General features: G+C 38.5%; 1 long non-coding RNA gene across 2 annotated transcripts; it reads right to left on the reverse strand.

Annotated features, from left to right (window-relative positions):
* Nucleotides 1–14,981: 14,981 nt before the first annotated feature.
* Nucleotides 14,982–20,700, reverse strand: LOC309691358. Of its 2 annotated transcripts, XR_014271966.1 has the most exons (4): nucleotides 20,486–20,700; nucleotides 19,534–19,652; nucleotides 15,298–15,485; nucleotides 14,982–15,047 (listed from the first exon to the last, which is right to left on the reverse strand). It is a non-coding gene; the product is annotated as an uncharacterized lncRNA (long non-coding RNA). The 2 variants fall into 2 exon arrangements; XR_014271967.1 differs by lacking the exon at nucleotides 14,982–15,047 and having other exon boundaries at nucleotides 15,274–15,485.
* Between the last annotated feature and the right edge of the window lie 975 nt (nucleotides 20,701–21,675).

Consider the following 21,675-nt stretch of genomic DNA (forward strand, 5'->3'; position numbering starts at 1 on the left):
CATTATTGGATGTCATGGCATGACAGCTGGGTAGTGTTAACAATTGCTGAAATATTACAATTCAGAGTTAATAACTTTTACCAATATTAAATGTATTGAGGTTGAGGGGTGGTGAATTTTACCTTCCTGACTGCAGTTTTCATCCAATAGAGACCTACAACTAACATTTGCATCATATACAATAATCGTTACTCTGGTTTAAACTCTACCTTTGCCTAACTCTTACTTACACATAAACATACGTGTAACCTCACAAACACTAACCCCACTATAAAGCAACTTAGTCCCAAGCAAAATGTGAGACAATCCAAATGTTCCCATTGTATGAAAATATAAGTATATCAAATTAGTCAAAGCACAAAGAGCACATACAAAACTCTTAACTTCCTGTTAATCTTGATGTCCTAAAAAGTCAAAAACATTAAAAGTTTCCTTTTGCTCCCTGTCAATAGACATATTGGCAAACAAGTCTCATTTACTGGATTCACTAATGTGCTGAAATAATCCACTTGTCTGTTGATGATTAATAAGAGCTTTAAAGCATCTTGATTCCCTTTATTGAATTTAAACCAAATCCATCTTAGCAGTCTGAGCCCAATGCGAGTTTGTCAAATAATATATTGACTGCAATATATTATGCAAAACACAGGTCTAACTATTAAAGACCACTTACTTCAAAAATGTCAAAATAGAAATTGATGGGTGGGAAGGAATAGTAGAAAGAGTTCCTGAAATGAGGATATAAATGTTATGTCTATGAAGGTAACAGTTTCATCATAGTTAAACTAAGGTAAGGAAGGTCAGTGATGTACAAAACAGCCACATGAATCATCTTTTTATACACCACACACTTTTGCACGTGATAGAACATTTTTAGGTAAAACAAGTAGTATCATAGTGTATTTACATAATTAAGTTTATCTTCAGTTCTGCAGGTGTTACAACACCTGCAATGGTTTAACCGTTTCAAATATATCAAAATATAATATGAAAATTCAAATATATATGAAATAGATCTGCAAATCAAATTCATGTTTTTGTGATTTAAATCATTTCTGATGCAAACCTGAGTTTGCAGTTGTGCTTGCACCTCTGTGAGGCATTGAAACTGAGCTGAATTCCATTAGTTTTTTTTCAGAAAGTAAAGGATTGGATAAACATAAAATTTCACCTGATACTGGTTGAAAGTCAGGAGACAACATTCCAACCTAAAGAACAAGTTAATGTTTGTACAGTATTTTATGGCAATCCATCAAGTAGTTTTTAGAGACGTCACATACAAATCTCTCTATACTTTATAAACTCTAGAAGGGGGCCTCATACGTTATTGACCTTGAGGATTACATATTTCAAAAGTCTAAATATAGAGAGTGTTATGTGGTGTACAGTTTGCAGTCCCTAAAAATGGTTTGCAATGTCTGATAGTGGCCCATGAAAATAAATCAAATTTACCCTGCTACGACCCATACTTTACCATGCATTGTGAACTCTTACACAAAGATGGCATATTAAAGCCTTAAAACAGCTACAGAATTCACTGGCATTGTGGTTAAAAAGGAACAAAGAAGGCTAAATGCACCAAAAGAGATGGCAAGCAGCAACAGTTGAGGCTAAGAAGTGAGCTTACATCATGATTGAGACTGTTCTGTGCAGTTTCCAGGACCTAATTTGTGGAACTGAATAAGTTGAAGACTTAAAATGTAAATGCAGCAGTGAGGACAGACACAGTTACAGGCTGCCTAGAGAAAGAAAGAACATTACCAGCGAGAGAGAATGATGTACTTGTGACACAGACCTTGGCAGGACAGGATATGTCTTTGTGTGACGGATGGCAGTTTGGACACTTAACAACTGGCCATTTACTTCCACTGACCTGCTTCTGTGGTGTATTTTGGGAAATCTCATTTCCTGCTGCTTCTAAAAGGTTACCATCTACATTTAGGAAATGTGATTTTGATTAGGCATTTATTAGTGATGGTACAGGCAGGCCAAAGGAAAAAGGAAGGTTGGGAGAGAAGGAAAATGACAGAAATTAAAGACTTGAAAGTTTATCCCATCCAAAAGTGAACCTGTGATCTTTATAATATAGTGGGGTTTTTTTTTCAAATTATATTTTCCATTTCTCCCCCCACTTTGCCTTAAGCAATCAGTTTGTTTTATATTATAACTAGATCATCTTTGTGTGTTCGTATGTCCACTATTTTATACTGTATGCTGGGTGTCCAAGGATGCCATGACAAAATTCTGTATGTCCGGCCATGAAGCAGTCTAAAAAGTCCAGAAACTAGAACACATGATGTAACTTAGAATTATATTTTTCACCTTAGATTGGCCTCTGAATGAATGGCTTAGATACGTCCTAAATTAATACATTTGTTTATGTGTCTCTCATATTGACCACATTAAACACATTTACCTTCACCCACTCCCACACACAGTCTCAGATCATTGTCTTGCCCTGTAGGGTGAGTGAAGGACAGTGTGCACCGGAGTGAACTCGTAGTTGATGAGAAAATCTGCTCTGGTGGTGGAAGCTTGTCCCAAATGAGTCAGTGCATGAGCAGGTGTGAATGAGTCAATTAAGAGTTTTAATGAGGGGGAGGCTAAGATGAAGGAAGGCATGGAGATGATGGAGAGAGGGGTGTTGAGGAGGGGAGGTGGTAGTGGATCTGCATACCTAAGTGAAGGCAGGATTCTGATCTAAGAAGGCTCTCATGTGGATCGGATCTCTGCCAAGCTTGGGCTCTCAGTAGTCTGAGAGCCTGTCTGTCTGCTTCTGCCAGTTTCTGTTTGCCCTGTTTGTGGAGTCTCTATTGTAACTCAGTTGAACCAAAGATGAAGATACTGACAGACTTTTGGTGGAAAAAAACTTCTGATGTTCTTTTATCATCATCCCAGAAAAGGCTCTTACTGTTCTTGTATGGTGAATCGCTTGTACTGCATTTTCCTTCAACTTTCTAGGAAGAGTTGAGACTGCAGCTACAGTTTGAAAAAGTCCTAACAAAATCCACTAATAAACTTTGTATTTCTGAGGATATAAAAGACAGAACTTATGTTACACGTAATATTTCAAATCAATTACAATTTAAAAGGTTTGGATTTTGTAATTGTGTAATGTTGCTACCAGTGTGCCTTTTACAATCAATACTATTATTAATTCTTTAAGACTTCTTTAAGGTATAGTTAAATCTAGGCCATATGTTCTGGGTCACCTTACTTAAAATGACTGAAATGTATGATGTACTGATTGTTCAGCAAACCCGCTACATGTGCAACTAATCAAGTGTAGCCAAAAAAGTGAGGCTTTCAATTCTCACAAAACTGCAAGGTACCTACTATGCAGTTGTGGTTTCATAATTGCCTGGGTCAGCCAGTTTTGGATATATTTTTGTCAGGCTTGCCAAAAAAATGGATGGAGCTATAGAAAACATTGACCCAGTTCTGAATAGAGTTCTTTATATTTCGTTTACTCTATGCCTTTCTCTGCAGAGCTACTGGTTTTTGTCTGTTCCATTTTCATGTGTGACCAGCTTCTTTCTCTTGCTCATTGAGTGGGCCCTGTTCCCAGGCCAGTTGGGATAATTAGATGTGGGAATGCAGAGAATAAGTCAGTGCTCATTCCAATACACATCCACACACACACACACACATACAGACACAGTACATTCTGGATTATGCAAATTAGTAGCTCATGTTTCCTTTGAAATGTACAGAATGAGGAAGGAGGATGGTTTGCTTCAGAGATAAACACAGGGTTCAGATGGAGGACACGGAGAAAAAGTTAAACTTTATATGATGTAAATGAAGCTTCTAAAAATGGGTTGTGCTAATCAGAGGAACAACTCACAGTACAGAGCCTTTGATGCAGCGTGATGTGATGAAATCAGGTACAAATGGTATGCCAAGACAATGTCTTGCTTTTCACGTAATTTCACACCATAGAAAACACACTATCCTTGACTTTAGACCTGACCTTAACCTTTTTGCTTGACAGCAAAAAGATACATGAAAAGCTTAAAATGCCTAGACACGATAAAAGTGTCTGGATTGGGTGCCTTATAAACACATTGCCACAATAACACTGTGTCTTGTTATTATTAAGGCACCTGTTCCTTTCCATCGCACTATAGACGCACTATATATATTGGGAGTTAACAGCTAATTACCAATTCAATTGTGTTGTTTAATCACACGCTAGTTTTGCGCTAGCATGCTGTCTATGTAGATGTTTGCTAAGACCGAAGTTTTGTTAGCAGTGTGTGTGTGTGAGTGCTAACACACTGCTGTCGTGGACTCAGTTTGCACTTCACGATTACACTATAGTGCTTTTTGTGTAGTTTTGTGTTTTATTACATAATATAACATAATATTATATACATATACAATTATAGTTACCTTCAGTGAAAGGTTGTACTCATTTGATCCCTGCCTGCTTATAGTTTGTATTTGGACCACAGTGGCTCATCATTCGATAATTCCTGGATTTATTTTACTAAATAAATAATAATAGTATCTTTAATGACATGAAAAAGAGACTCCTGCATGGGCCCACTGAGTGGTGGTGTTACAGAGGGCTGTAAAGTTGTGATTTTATAATGACCTATGGAAAATTTATGTTCATTTCTTTATACTGTGTTTAGTATGGCATTTGTGAATGAATGTCAATCTCAATAAACTGAATATTTTGTGTAATGCTACACTAATGCTACACTTTTTCATGCCTTTCTTGTCCTCCACATCTTCAAGGTTGTTGCACATCTACTACCATTCTCTGTTCTTTTTTTCACTTGGTCTGTTTTGTTGCCAGTCTGGACTGCTGTTTTTCCATTATCTCTGCATGTTAATATTCTTGTTAAAGCAAATCCCCTCTGAATGTATCCCTGTATTTCCATGTCCTAAATTTTGTTTATCATACTGTAAATACCAACAATATGGTGAGGTACAGCCATAAAGCCAATTATCCAGTGGATGGAAATTGCTGCAATCAAAGTTCAATTACCAGGACCAATACAAGGGGGAAATACTCCATTCCTTTGCAATGTTGGCTGTGGTAGAACAGTTGGTAAAGGATAATATGATCATCAATTTGCAATTCTCATATTGTTTCATTGTTTTATTTCTGCAGTTTGAGAAACACAGCTTTTGGTCACAACAAATGATACTAAATAACTTTTCTGGTCAACTGTAGTTTGACAACGTTTAGTTTTCGTGACATGTCTGAACTACAAAATTATACATTTTTTTCATATTTCTGAAAATCTCTATGCTGATATCATACAGTGAACAGGATCTGTGGTACATGTGGGCAATTAAACTGCAGAGGAGACAAAGGCGATACCACAGACTTGGGAATGCAGCCTCTATTGTTATCACGAAATGACCCATATCAGAATAATAGCAGTTTAAGTATGCATGAATTCCAAAGAATACAGGTAGAAAGAAACAATGGATTAGCATGGTGTGTGATTATTATTCATATGTTTGACAAACAGAAAGGAAGCTGCTGATATGCATCCAGCCAAAACAGAGAAAGAGTGAATGAGAGAGAGAGAGATAATTTATCAATCTGTTCATCAGCACCTTTTTACCAACACTGGAAGTCTGGAAATCTAAGTTCAGTCTCATAGGAGAACGAGGTGTTTAAAGTCTGAGAGGCAATAACAGAAGAAAAAAAGCATATAAAATTGCATTACTACATATACATCATAAATAATTATTTTAATTTTATTTATTTATGTTTTTAATTTAAAGACAGTTCCAGTGGCTGAACATGGATCTACCTAAGAAAAATTATTTACTCATTACCTTTGTTTGAAAAATCTGGTTGTGATTCATTTCAGTGATTCAACTACTCAGTATTATGCCCAACAAAAGTCCCCTTAGAATCTTGTATCCTGCAATTCATTCCCAAGCCTGGGGAAATGTAGCCAGTGACGCAAACTGCTTTCCTGCTAAACACCCCCACCATCCACTGCTCTTGAGCTGTGTCCAGAATTCTTTCAAAGAAGATGATCAGGTGTTGAGTATATATATTTTAATGTCAGGTTTGTTTGAGATAAAAAGTAAATTGTGCACATGGTTGCGCATGGCGGCTGGAGAAAGCAAGATGTGTTACTTGATGTCTATTGTTCTCCTTAGTTACTGATAATAGTCTGGTCTCTGTCATCTGTTACATAATCCTATTAACTGAAACTCAAACATCATGCTTCATCATTAGGCCATTACAACTCCGATGTAATCTTGGCTTATGAATTAAATTACCTGTGTCCTACATGACATTAATAGACTCTGAACGAGGGTTTATGCCAGCAGTGGGGCTAACGTTGATAGGAAATGAGTTATTCCTCTGGGATTGCTAATGAAATAGCCTTAATGGTTAAAGTCGTATAGCAGGCACAGCATGACATACTTTAATGAACAAAAGAGAAAAAGCGATGACTAAGCACAAATCAGATTGAGGTGAAACCCCCCCCCAAAAAAAAAATAAAAAAAATAAAAAAGATCGTAGTTGCCCCGACACTGCATCAATTCATAGTTTTACACACTGATATCATGATTTTGGATTTATTTTTATCCCTTCACACCTGTGGTGGCTTAAAGCTCAAAGAAGCTGTCTTCTTTAGCTGACTTTACCAAGAGTTCATGTGGAGGGCATGACAACTTATCCAGACATAAACAACAACATATCAAGCTATCAATACCTGGCAACAACACAGAAGACATTCTGCTGCCAACTGCAGAGGAGCTATAAACACCCTTAAGGCATCTGCTGATGAGCCTTTTTACCTGGGTTAAACGAGGCCTGCTACACAACATTTGTTTTTCACCTGCTGCTCTGTTCGGGAATCTGCAGACATGACTCATGGCAAGAAGAAAGATGTCTATAGGGGCTGTAAGATAAATAGGTGTGCTGGAAGATTTTAGTCTTTTCTTCAAAAGCAGTTTTACAGGTGGAAGGAAAAACAAACATACAAAAAAAGGAACCAAACTTTGAAAAAGTACATTATAGATTTGCTGTGTTAATAAATAACAGACAGGCATTCTTTGGGTGGAGATGGTACTATTTTGGTTTTCAATAAGTGCTTATGAAATAAAATAATCAATCTTTGAGTATTTTTCCCATTGTCATTAACCTGGACAATTACAGAACAATAGGATGACATTTCCTAATCACCAGTATTCCTGTGGAAAGTGAATAGAGACAATGATAGAATAAAACTTTTTCCTTTACGGAAAGAGAACTGATATATATTTACTCAAACAGGGCAATTTTATAGTGTGCATGCACTATGAATTTATTTATTGAAGTCAAACCACATTCATGCTATGCTTGGATCAATATGTTGTGACAGTTCCAAGTAAATATATTCATTGTCTCTCTAAGTATTGTCTATATCTCTCTGTGCAGTGTTATTAAAAAGTTCCAAGTATGAAATTCTGTCTCAGTGTTGTTCATGATTTTTGAAGTTTCACTATTCTGGAAGGTCTAAAAAAACGTCAGCTCTTGTGGGGCCTTTGGGAGTACAATGACCTGGCCGTTTGGCAGTCTTTGGAGCCATCAAGGGGTACTTAGCTACATGGTGATAATATAGAAGTGAACTGCATTCTTTCCAGGGGGATGATAGAAAGAAAACTGTCTTAGCAAATAATGCTTCAGTCGTAGTTAATATGCTCTGATAACACACGAATATGCTCTTATTCTCTGTCTGTGTTTTATAATACTCATCCATCTCAACTACTGAACAATTATTTTTGCAAAAGGTCCACATGGTCACTTCAGTAATTCACTAACAGCTATTAAACCCATAAAAACACATGTTGTAAACTCAGCCTGCAATAGGTTTGTATCCGTCAACTCAGACTATGGATAGGAATGTGGATAGTTAAATGACCTGATATCAGGTATGTCTGTACCAGAAGTAAATTGGACTCAAGAATGAATACTGGAAAAGGATAAATGGTGCTCAGCTGAGCACAGTCTGCACTCACTCATACAACAGTAAAAACATCTGTCTGCATGGACCATGAGTTTGTACCAGCATTAAAGGATTATTATGAGAACCTCAGGAAATAAGGAGGAAACCCTTAAGTTTGTTGTTTCATTAGATATTACTGAAAAGTTCCTAATATCAGTAGCTTATTTTTATTTAAACTAATAAAAAGAATGTTGTTGTGGGTACTTTTGAGCTCTGAGAGACCCAGCATTATGATCTGTTAAAAAAGAAATAAAAGTCTGCACATCTGACAAGCTAGTTTGATCCAACCACTATGTGCAAATGGGTTGAAGAAAAAATAAAATATAAGTGGTGCAAAGTACAACCAAAAAGTTCTGATACTTGGCATTGGGCGATCGTGGCTCAAGAGTTGGGAGTTCGCCTTGTAATCGGAAGGTTGCCGGTTTGAGCCCCGGCTTGGACAGTCTTGGTTGTTGTGTCCTTGGGCAAGACACTTCACCCACTGGTGGTGGTCAGAGGGCCCGGTGCCACCAGTGTTCGGCATCCTCTGTCAGTGAGCCCCAGGGTGGCTGTGGCTACAATGTAGTTTGCCATCACCCGTGTGTGAATGACTGGATGTGTAAAGCGCTTTGGGGTCCTTAGGGACTAGTAAAGCACTATACAAATACAGGCCATTTACCATAAATAATGGTACACCCCTGGACCTATTTCAGTACTGCCGTTATTTTCAGACCTTTGCCTGAAAATCCACATGACCATTTATCCTTGGTCTCCGCAAAGCACAGTCCTTCTCCTCTGCTGTATCAAAAAAAAGAGTCTTAATTTTTTCCAGAAAGTGGGTTAAGCTGCATAGAAGCATCTGTGGCAAGTTGGTGGTGAACAGCTATGAAAACTGCCATTGTGACCAAAAACATTTTTAATATACTGTGCGTTGGCACACAGAATATAGTAAAAGACAGAGCTAGCTACTGTGACTTCCTAGTAAAGTTAGAATGTTCAACATGTTGAACATACTTAGTGTCATGGTCCCCGTGCCTGCTCGGCTGGCCCTGTGTGGCTACATGTTATGTTTTGTCTTTTCTCTCTCTCCTCTCTCTCTGCTCGCTGCCTGGGCGGAGCTCATTGTGAGCTCCCGGCCTCCACCACCTGTAGGCAATCACCTGTGGCTCCTCACCTTGTTTGCTCCCGCTACTTAAGGCAGTGACTGAGAGCACCTCGCCGCTGGACTACTGAATAACGCTCGTCAGTGCTACTTTAGCCTCAGCCAGTTTTGAGCTCTGTCCGTGAAAGTTCCGTGCTAACCCTTGTTCTCTGTATGCAGATTTCTCGTGTTTGGTTTGGAGACTCTGGACGCTTTTCCCGACCCCGCTCTGCACCCCTGGGAACCCTGGCCCCCTTCTCCTTCACCTGTATATAGTGCACCTGGAGTGTGTAAATAAACCTGTTTTTCTGAGATTTCAGTCTGCGCCGAGTCCTCCCTGCTCCTCCGTGACACTTAGGGTTGCCAACTTTTTAACTATTGTACTCCCAAAGGACCCTACTTGGAGCAACTTTAAAGTGGGACACAAGTCAAGTGTGTCCCACTTTAAATAAAAGTTTCAAGTGGGACAAAGTTTCGTGCACGGTGGCATGGTGGTTAGCACTGTTGCCACACAGCAAGGTCCTGAGTTCAATTCCACCATCAGACCGGGGGTCTTTCTGTGTGGAGTTTGCATGTTCTCCCCGTGTTTGCGTGGGTTCCCTCTGGGTACTCCGGCTTCCTCCCACCATCCAAAGACATGCAGTTAGTGGGGATAGGTTGGTTAATCCAAATTGCCCATAGGTGTGAATGCAGGAGTGAATGTGAACGTGAATGGTTGTCTGTCCCTGTGTGTTGGCCCTGCGACAGACTGGCAACCTGTCCAGAACGTACCCCGCCTCTCGCCCTATGACAGCTGGGATAGGCTCCAGCGCCCCCCGCAACCCGCGAGGGATAAGCGGAAGCGAATGGATGGATGGAAGTGGGACAAAGTACAATGCACATCCAGCTGGGCATTGTGTAAATATGCACTGTATGTTCACATTACAGTAAAAATGCAGTAAAATGTTGGTATTCAGTTTAATCAATACCTCATCTAAAACATTAAAGAAAAATACAGTCAAGGATAACAAAAATTACATCGGCACTTCCTTTGAAAAGTAGGCAAAGAAGAAATGTTTTTTCAAATAAAACAGTGTAAATACAGGCTTCAACTGCGCAGTTTATTATGCTACACAGACTAAGTCACTGATGGTTGTGACTGGACACAAGCACTCGTCTGATACAACTGCGATCAAATCTAATTTGGTATTTGTAAGAGTGCTATCTCCTGGTCAGAATGTGACATTGCATTTAACAATCAATATACGAAACATTTACGGGTAGAATAAGGGACAAACCAGTGCTCATTACACGCAATGTCCCAGCTGAAGCGGGTCATTTGGCAACCCTACATACATATTATGTTTGTAAGTTTACCCTTTTTCGCTGCTTCTGAGCAGTACTGGCAAAATGAAAGTTGCGCTTTTGCATAGTAGATCAGCCATAAAAAGTCCTTTCCCACTCTTTGTTGTGCTTAGAAACTTTTCCTTTCTTGTGAGACATATCTTGTGTGTCTTTGTTTCGCCCTGTTGGGTTAATTTTCTTCCCTTTTCTTTTAAAGGTTTAAAATTTTGCTACATTCTTGCAGTGTAGAAATACTGACTTCAAATTTCATTGGACCCTCTTAGCTGCCTGCACATACCAGCTACCAGTGGACCGGCGGAAATCACAAAGGAAATGTGGGAATTGTAGCATTTAAAGCTAATTATATTGATATGATAACAATTTGTTATCAGGATAGACTACAACTACTCTGTAGCATTGTGACGCATCATGGCTTCGCAAAAAAACAAAGTGGCTTGCAAAGCTGTTACATGAGCGCTACATATGCAAAATAATTTGTCACACAGACAGTTTTTTTCTAAAAGTGCAAGGTTTTAAAAGGTTACATTTTTGGGAATGTTCAACTATCCTATTCAACAGGGTTGAATAGAATAGGCAAATCATGAATTTTACATTTCCAAAGCATAAAATGTACATGCTTCCAGAACTGCTTTGCTGCATGAAGAAGTTGCATTACCAGCGGGGGAAAATATATGAATATCTATCTGTTACTGGACTAATGTGTAAACGACAGTTGTCCATAACAAACACCATGTTTGAAAATAAGGGTGTCCATAAGTGGCACCAGGACACCCTTGGCCAAAGGTCGATGATTGATTTTGCAATCGTATCAGATCTCTATGGGAGACCATGCAGGAGGAACAATGGCCCTCAACCACAAAAGAGTGGACTGCCCACTCCAGGTCAGGGAAAAGTTATTGCCCCAAGTGGAGGAGTTTAAGTATTTTGGGGTCTTGTTCATGACTGAGGGGAGAGGGGAGCGGAAGATTAACAAACAGATTGGTGCTGTGGCTGCAGCGAGCATAAAAGTAAAAGTTTACAGGTCAATTTACGACCCTACCCTCACTTATGGTCCCGAAAGAACGAGATTGTGGAGACAAACGGTGGAAATTAGCTTTCTTCAAAGGGTGGCTGGCATCAGATAGGGTGAGGAATTTGGCCATCCAGGCGGGGGTAGAGCTGATACTCCTCCATATCGAAAGGAGCCAATTGAGGTAGTTCGGGCATCTGACAAGGATACCTCCTGGGTGAGGTGTTCCAGACACATCACATATGGAGGAGGCTCTGGGAGAGACCCAGGACACACTGGAGAGATTATATCCCTGGGCTGACCTGGGAACAGCTTGATGTTCTCCCAGACAAGCTGGAGGAGGTGGCCGGGGGCTTCTCTGCTTAGGGTGCTGCCCCCCAACCTGCCCCTTGATAAACGGAAGAAAATTGAAGGATGGATGGATGGATATTTCAGATTTGTTTTAAAGACAAAAAAATGCAAATGTACGTTTCCACACAGAATAAAGTTAGACCTCTGTTCTACATTGAAATCATGTTCACATTTGTCCATCTATGGTTCCATCTTTGACTTTGTACATAACCAGCGAGACGTTGGGAATTCAACTATATTTACTAGGCAGTGCTAAATAACTTATCTGAACAGGTCTTCCAAAAATCTAAAAATAGCGGTGCTGAACATGGTTCCCAGACTCACAGCAAAATGATCTTGAAGAAAACTTTACAGCAATGACAGAGGAAGAGGACCCAAACAGAAAGAGGCAGCTTAAAATCCAAAATTCAGTCTTTAATCTCTTTAATCCAGATGGTGGTCAATCACAGAAAGGCAGTTAGAGAAGCCAGGCTTTGTAGTCAAGGCGCAAGGAGAAATTAAAGAACAAGAAAACTGGAAATGAAAATATAACCATATAGCTAAAAAACATGAAAACTGTGTCAAACTGTTAAGGTAGGTGCGAAAAGCAGGAGGTGTATAAGGAAACTAATAGGAAAGAGACAGACAAATCATAAGTGATACTAAGAATGTGGCAAAATAGCAAACACAGAAATAAAAGTAGGGTAACAGTATAAAAAAGACCAAACTTAAAGAGGAAATATTGACAGACGTCAAATCACATATGATAAATGACTTTAAAGACTAAAGTACCAGAACGTTATGATCACACCTTCTACAGGCGATTTACCAAAGAACTCTAGAAACTATCATCGATTTAAAAACTCTACTAAATAGTTTGCAAAAGAGTAAAATGACTCTGATAAACTTTAATGATGTTCACCTCTGACGTCCAATGAGGCTTTCAAGGTGCAAGAGTTACAAGGGTTGTTTTTTTTTACTGTTATCAGAAACAATCAGGTTTCATTAGGAAATATCAGCAAATCTAATTTATTTATTAAATTGTAAAAAAAACCAAACAAAAAAAACTACATTGGGCCATTAGAGGAGAAATCGTCACAAAAGATATATATTGTTTTTTGGAGAAGCTATTTATTTTTATCTGGGTTTCCAACCATGTCCTCCCTTGCAATAAATAGCAAAGCTACAACTTGGCCTTGTGGTGGAAAGGTGTTGCTAGTGGTTGTGTTGGTTGGTGCTTGAATGATGCATGCACATATTGCAGACAAGGGTAAACGGAGAGAGAGAGAGAGAGATTTTTCCACATAAGTGCCTTTAGAGGTGCAGAAGGGGATGTGAAGGCCCTTGGCATTGGCTGGCGGGTCTAACGGACTGGAAACAAGGCTTTATATTCAGCAATTTATAGTCTCAATGCAGGGAAAGGAGTAGAAGAGGGAGGAGAGGAAGGAGTAGTGGTAGAGACCTTGGGAGGTGAAATGAAGGACATCATCCAAGACAAACCCTCATCAACAGATGTCAATGAGAGATGCTGGGCTAACAAAAATAAATAGGCTTGATTCGATCTCAATTTGACATGGCATTTTCAGAAAGCTTTTTACTCTGTTTTGCATTCATTCATTTTTCTCTGACATCCATCCACTGTGTATATTACTGAGCAGGCCAACTTGTCTGTTTCAGTGACAGCTAACAAGAGAGATCCAAAATATAAGGGCCTATAAATGACAATTCCCTTCAGAATTTTTTGGACAGTTATGTAGTAAAATCAAAACACACATTTCTAGACATTTTGATCTAATTTAAGAAAGTGAAAGCAGAACGACGCGGTATCCCCAGTATGTCTTTTTTTGGCATTGCATTACAAAATATGCAGTCCGAGTAAAGCAAAATGCATAGGCTTATTTGTTTTCCCTCCCAGTTCTCTCTGTCTTTCCCTGCTGTCTCCAGGTTTACTGTTGGCTGAGTCTCCCTATCTCTTATGGATGATTATGTTGGCAGGTAGTTATGAGACCAGGTGATTAATCCCCCAAGGGAGGGAAACAACATTAACCTGCCTCTCTGCATTTGCCACCACATCACCTTAGAAAAAAACACATACCAGTCCAATATATTTTCCAGTAAGGGTTGGGTTTTCCATGAAATCCTTGAAATAATTAAAACATTCAAACTAATGCTCTTGAATTGGGTACCTGTGACAATTAGACTACCAAGACTGAGTGAGTGACTCCCACATAGTCCCCAAACTTTTGTAAGCTGTTAAATTGATTTAATTTTCGAGATAAACATTTTTCATCCTTTAAGCTCAATCACTGCATGACTTGTATAAGAAAATTCCTAAATATGAGAACTGGATTTTATCATCTTTCAGCATAGCAGATTTTTTTTTCATGCAATGTTTAAGCTAAAAGCCACCTTGTGACTATGAATGATTTCTTCTAATATTAAGTGCTGTATTTTCCCCTTAGGGGAATATCTTATCTGCTGCTTGAGCACAGCTAAATAAGGAAAAGGATTGTTAGGAAACATGGTTCAGATGTCTAAGCTGTAATAGGAGATCAGTGACCTGTAAAAGACTGCAAGGGATAGAAAGGCTTCACTAGAGCAGTCTGCCCAGGAAGATAGAGAATAAACCCTCTACGGTAAGTATGCCTTCGAGCACGTGCAGCACTTAGGTGGCAGATTGGAGTGGCCTTTGCAGTGATATGTTCACTGTTAACACAGCTTTTTTTGTTCCACTGGCAGGAATGTTAGGGCCAGTATTTTAACAGAAAGAACTTGAACAAAGAAAAAAACTGGAAGAGCAATAAAAAAGTATAAAGAAGGGAAAGTCATATGTCCAATAAATGACCAAAGCCAGTTAAACTACATGTACATCTTACTAACAAGTTGCTCCTGGACCTTAAAACTTTATCACTTGTAAAGGTAAAGCTTTGAAAAATATGTGCTTTTAGCCTTTTTAGATTTGAGTGAAAAACCTACAAGATTTACTTCATCCATCAAACCACCAGATGTGGTGTTTGTATGTCTTGTCGTGTTTGAGGACAATCATCTTGTGTCTTCAGCCAGAATGTCTTACTTTCAGACTTTTACATACTCTAAAAGAAACTCAGAGAACACAAAAGACAATTAGAATTAGGACAATATAACAATAAATGTTTTGCCTAAATATATAGTCACATTCACCTGAAATTTAACTTTGACTGGTCCTGAAGTCATGCTCATCCTTCAGAGTGAAATCTGACTGACTGAATTGGATCCTTGAAGGGTTGTGCTATAAGATATGACATTTCCCATTAACTGACTGTTAAAGGACTCTACTAGAGTCTCAACAGGAACATTTTAGTCCTTACCTTTTGTTTTTTCAAAATTGACTTCAAAGACAGCTCAAGAAAAAAAAAGCTGTTACTACATATACTTTCACTAAACAAATGGATTTATGAATTATGCACTTCTTCTCCAAAAGCAGCGTTTATTTTGTTACCTAATATATTTTTCATTAATCATTGTCTGTCTTCCTGTACCTGTCTCCCTGTGCCACCCAGCTTTCAGCCTTGGAATCCATCTGTCTTCCTCTCTGTTTGGTGCAGATGGAGCAACATGACAAGGGCACAGGAGCCAATCCATTCCCACCTTGTCATCTGCAGGCATTTCGATCTGCCACAGCACTCTTCCATCTCGATTAGGGGTGTCCTGCAGCCGGGAGACAAGCCTGTGGATATGTATGTGCATGTTTATATAGCTCTGTGTCTGTGTATGTGTGTGCACGCACTGTGGAAATAGGGGCATGTGGTCTGTAACTGAGCCTGTACCACAATATCCGCCTCTCGCTTCTTCTGGTCAGCCACTTGTCAAAGCCACCATCATTGTCATAACGTAGACCTGAAGAACATTTCCACTTTAACCACCAAAATGAAGTTTACTGTTCCCTTGAGATGTCAGCCAACAAAAGTCAATCTCAAATCTGGCATTTCTCATAAGTGATGAAATTGTATGACTCATTTGTATATTTGGTAGGAGTGGGGAGGGTAGTTTGTTTTGTCAACAACTCCATCTAGGGGAAGTTCAAGTTAAGGGGAAGGTTAAAGAATTTAACCACGTTAGAAATGATTAAAGGTCACGGATTTGAAAACCACAGCATAAAACACACGTGTTCGGAGATCTTAGCTGTTTATTTAAGCTTTAGTTTACGGTTTAGCTTTACCATATCCTCGTGGACCATACCCTTATTTACAGAAATGTGCTTTTTTTTCCCATTTCTGCTGTTTATTTTATTTTTGTTTAAATCGCCGTTTGGGAAAGTATGGAGAGGCAGAGTAATACAGGGACCCAGGCACAAACACACACACACATACAAACGCTGAACTAACCTCCACTTTCTGTTTGTCCTGATTAAATATGTTTGCTCATCTCATCAGGTGGACACAAATCTCAGCAGTCCATCCTGGATAAATTACATAATAGTGTACTGACATATTGATGTCCTTCAGAACTCGCTGACTCCACTACAGTAATTGTTATAAAATGTTGACATGGTTTTTCTGTGATCTTTGCAACATTGCATGAAATTGTACATTAATTGGAGATACTTTTTTTTTATTCATGAAGAGGTGCAGGGTTTATGGTGAAAGAAAAAGGTAAACTGGAGTAAGAAGTATTAATAGAATATAAAACCAGAAACAACACCAGAGATAATAGTTTTCATTGAAAGAAAACACAGCACCAGTAAAGCATAGAGAATGAAAGCACAACTAGGTTATGTGTCCTTCTGGTCTAACTTCATGCAGTGCTTTTAACAGTCTGCCCTTTTCTACACAGAGCAGAGAATGATATAACTGCTTCATGACACTAGGGGGTGAAATGACCCATGTTTGAAGTGCTAACTTAAGCAGAGGGGGAGAGTCCAAAGCTACACTGACATAAAAGGCACTCATGAGTGTACTGAAGCTGACTGCTTTCAGCCATTTAACCAAAGTAGGTGCCGATTTAAGGGTGATACAGTTAATTAGATGAAGCAATTGAAGACAGTTCATGTTTTTGTTCAGTTTGTCTTCTTTTTAAAAAAACGAGTAACAGCATCTCTTGGAATTTCAATTTGTAGCTCCTCTACCAGAAACAAAGACAATCTTTAGACATTGTGGCCCAGCACCCTGTACTATGCAGTCACATCATGTTTATCTTTACACACATCTGTACAGTTTTGTTCTGTCATCTATCAAACTTACACAAGCTCTTGTTCATTTTAATGAAGTCAACAGGCAATTACAAGATAAAGCTGTCCTTTTCTATTGTTCTCTGTATCCTCTGTATATGGTTGATCCACTGAGATCAAGTAGCTATACTGAAAATAAAACAAGTGAACACTAAAAAACTGGTAATGCTTGTGTAGCAAAGAGAATTTTAGCACAGTTAGCAATTAAAGTTTAAGCTGCTCAGCTGTGAATTAAAACCCCAAACGACCGAAGGCACAATACCGCACAGTTCCCACAGGGAACATTTAATATCCAGATCACTGATTGCCTCATTTTAGAAGGGAAAGCCACGACCCCAGTATCAATCTCCCCGATTGGCTTAATGACAATGATTTTGACCTCATTATCCTTGCCCCTCTGACCATCTCTCTCTCTCAACTCACTCATTTATCTCACCCTTCTCTTTCCTTCTTTCTGTGCATCTATAACCCATATATCAGAGTGATACAGGTCTTTTATTAAAAGTCGGATATTGCCCTGTCATGTAATTCTCATACGATGTGATGGAGGTACCTTTGTGGCTGCTGGTAATTCAAGTTTACACCATGGACCAATTGCAGTTATGCTTGCAAAGCAAAGTCATGAAGTGACTAAAATGTGCATTTGATGATACAAGTTTACCATTTTAATTCACTGACTTAAATATTGTCTTTGCAATACAAGGTGTTTTAATATTACTGTCCTCCCTGTCAGTGGAGAACTTTTGGGATCTGTTGATAAAACTGGTTTGTTTAAAACCCTTGTATGGTGTTCGGGTCTGTGAGACCCGTTTTCAGTTTTTTTTCAAAAGAAAAATTAAACAATTAATTATTTTTTCAACCTGAAATTCATCGGCTTTGGCTTATTTTCTGTGAAGAACATAAATCCAAACTAATTTTCAATAACCTCATACTGTACCTCCCCCCACGCATTTACATTACATACAAGGTGTTTGGGTCCACTGGACCCAGGTCTAATAAAAGTGTTGAAAGTGTAGGTCCTGTGTTCCCACACTCTGTCTTCCTCCTTTCTGGTGCTGCTGATAGTGTTTTCTTCCCCCCCTGCTCCGCACAAAGTTGCAACATTGTTGAAAATTCAACTATCAACACCGTCTGCTCTGACATTCCTGCACATTTTACCCTCTTTCTTGAGGTATCCAAATTTTATTTTCTCATACCCTGTCCCACCTGCAAATTAGGGGCATAATACTATAAATAAGACTTTGCTAGTGTGGTTCTTTATCACAACTGATCAAGATGGCAAAAGATTATCTGCTGCGAGGGCCATCCAATTGATTTTGGAAGAGAGAAGGGCTTCGGATGATGATGTTGACAAAGAGGTTTCAGAATATTTCACATTTCTGAAAATTCAGAGTCTGACAGTGACTTTGAAGAAGAGGATGAGGTTGAGCACCATTTAGTAACAAAACGAAGACGATTACCCCATCTGCAGCCAGCTCCAGGACCAGAACAAGCCCACCAGACAGCAAGTGAAGAAATATGGATGTCAATAACTGGTGAAATTGAATGGTCTTCTTGCCCAAGAAATGAGCCACCCTGCAGAGCTGTTACTGTGATAATCCAGGGCCAACACGGCTGACAGTTACTCATGTGCAGGACATCAAGTCTTCATTTGAGCTTTTCATCCCAGATTCCATCCAGAAAATTATTCTGGATTGCAGTAATCTAGAAGGAAGGTGTGTTTTTGGAGAGAGGTGGAAGGAGATGGACCAAATTCATCTAAGAACCCCAAAGGCCTACTTTGGGGTTCTTATCCTTGCAGGAGTTTTCAGGTCCAAAGGGGAATCCACAGAATCCCTGTGGGATGCAGAAACCTTTCCACGCATCAATGTCTCTGGAAAACTTCCACAAAATTTCCAGGATTATCTGTTTTGATAACCGAGACGACAGACCAGCTCGACGGCAGAGAGACAAGCTAGCTGCCATCAGGACAGTGTGGGATAAGTGGGTGCACCACCTCCCCCTGTTTTACAACCCTGGGCCTAATGTCACCATTGATGAGCAGCTGATCCCATTTAGTTGTGAAACATATTGCTTCACGTGTAAATGTGTTGTGTCTTTCCACTCACTCCACTTGATTATAACGGATTTATGTTTTTTATAACATTTTATATAAAAAAAACAAAAACGAGAAGCACATTAATTCATAAATGTGATCCAACAAAGGTAAAGGGAAAAAATTAACCATGTTTGCTGTTCATATGTCTTGTAATTGGGATGAAGTAAACATCTGTTTAGTAATTTAACATAAAATTGTTTGATAGTGTTAATTTGGAAAGCCAAAACTCTAGCGGGTCCACCAGACCCATGAACACTGGCTGAGTAACAAAAATATGAACACCACACAAGGGTTAAGTGCTTCTCACTCACACCAAGGCCAGGAGTTTATTTATTTTTGATTGTCTATTTTGGTTTTCTCTTATGATAATACTTAACTTCACACATATGGGACATATTATTAAGTTAACAAGAAATCGCTATTTCAGTGTATTTCCCTCGAAAGCCCTACCAGTTCCTTGTCATCCTTCCTTCATGCTTTCCTTAGAGACACAACACTGGTCAAGACTGTGACCGAGAGGCTGTTTGGGAGTTTTTGTCTTTCCTTCTCTTCTTCCTGGCTCTGTGGACCTGAGAGTGAAGAATATCAAAGCACTTCTTGTGACATTCCTTCAATTACAGAAATACCCAGAGAGCTCTCATACCGCTATATTGTGAGGGGAGCTCTGCTTGATACAGTGACATTGCAACCTGACACGCTTTTTCATATCGAGAGTATTTCAGATAAAGCTTCAAGGACATATTGCATTTCAATGTTTTCCAAATAAATTCTTTTACACTATCTTTCTTAAACTCCTGTTTATGTTGACGGATTGTATGCTGTCTGGTATTAATACTACGCAACCAGTCAATCCTGTTCAGCTCCTTTTCTTTTGAATCTTCTCTGTTCTGCAACCTTTTTTACAGGAGCACATTTACATATTTTTTAACAACTGTTATCTTCCTTTGTAGGCCAACATTTTTGTATCACTTTTTAAAGTAGCCAATTTCATTGCCTTTTTAAAATAAAATAAAGATAAAAATAAAAATAAAAATAAAGAAGTATGCACAGATATCGTACATTCTAAAAGTTTTGGAGTCGTTATTCAAAAAAAGCTATATATTACACACTTCTTTTCTTAACAGTAATGCAGTACGTTACTTAATTACTCTTAGGAGAAAGTAATTCGTTAAACTATTTGCTGCAGAGCTTTCTCACTGTAAAATTATCTGAAATGCATTGTGCCATAATCACCAGTTAATAATATAAACGTTAGACTACAGTCCCTCACACTAATACCAATCCCCATCCTAATGATAATATGATCTTTCTTTTAGTATTTATGTAAGAACACAAAACCAGTAACACAAAGCAAATGTGAAAACCAGCACAAAGAGACTTAAGGGCACTCAGATGCCTTTACCTGTTACCTGTTGAAATTCGGGGTCTGGCGTTCTGTGATAAAGTCAGCAGTCACTCGGCTGTATCCTCACTCTGGGTTCTTGGCTAGCTTTGTGTTAGCATGCTAAATTCTGTTAGCAGTAAAATGTGGTTGTTTCTGTCCTGGACACAGTTTTTTCTACCATAGTGCTTCTGTCCTGAAAAATTAAAAATAATAACTATATCTCCACTTTAGACTGCTACACCATTTTTACACTAACTGTATTCAGTAGATTGTAGCGAAATTCAGCAGGAAAAAAACCCAGATTTGTGTGTCTTTTATGTGTCGTTTTTTTCTTTCTGTTCACTGGCCATGCAGATGACTAAAAAGTAACAACAGAGCTGTAACTTTAATTATATTAGTACTCATTAGGAGCTCAATAAATGTGCTTCTAGTGAAGTTTTCACCAAATTGCTCATAAACTGCTAAAAATTGTATCAAACATAAGTTGTGCAATGGTATTGAAAACCCATAAATCCAAACAATGAGCTGGAAGACACTTGAGTACTTTGTGAAAGCTGAGCAGTAATTTGATGACCAAGAAAGTGACCCATTCAAAGTATCCACTCATTTGCGCCAACGTTAACACCAAATTGATTTAGAATGTTTTAGGAATTCATTCTTACTTTTCGCCATTAAACTGTATAATAACTCTTCATTTTCTGACAGGTGAACGCACCTGTAAGGTATGAGATCCCAAAGATGTATTTGCATTATATCTTCATGCAGCTGTTTTATATGGGTTCATATGGCTTATTAATGCAACTTGCACTTACTATCTTAAACAGTGTTTTTACTTTTACTGTTTTTAACTAATTTCATTTTTACTTTTCTGTTTTTGCTACTGTTATAAATACATACATTCCTCCACTATCACATAGTATGAGGAGGCCATTACCAGGCGACTGTGGCACTTTTTTTAAACTCTGTTGTTTATTTGTTGTTTATTGTAGAGTGTACTATTTTTTTTACTGCCTATCATGCTTCTGTAACATAAAATTCACTTGTAGGATTAATAAAGGGTTTATCTATCTAGTTAAATACTTGACAACTAGTTTCTTAATATAAAAATTATGTTGGACTTGGACATATTTTTGGGTATATATATATATATATATATATATATATATATATATATATACTCAAAAAACAAAAAAACTGAGAGAGAGTGA

The sequence above is a fragment of the Aulonocara stuartgranti genome (genome assembly GCF_965226115.1).
Source record: "Aulonocara stuartgranti genome assembly, chromosome: 16".
Classification (NCBI taxonomy): domain Eukaryota; kingdom Metazoa; phylum Chordata; class Actinopteri; order Cichliformes; family Cichlidae; genus Aulonocara; species Aulonocara stuartgranti.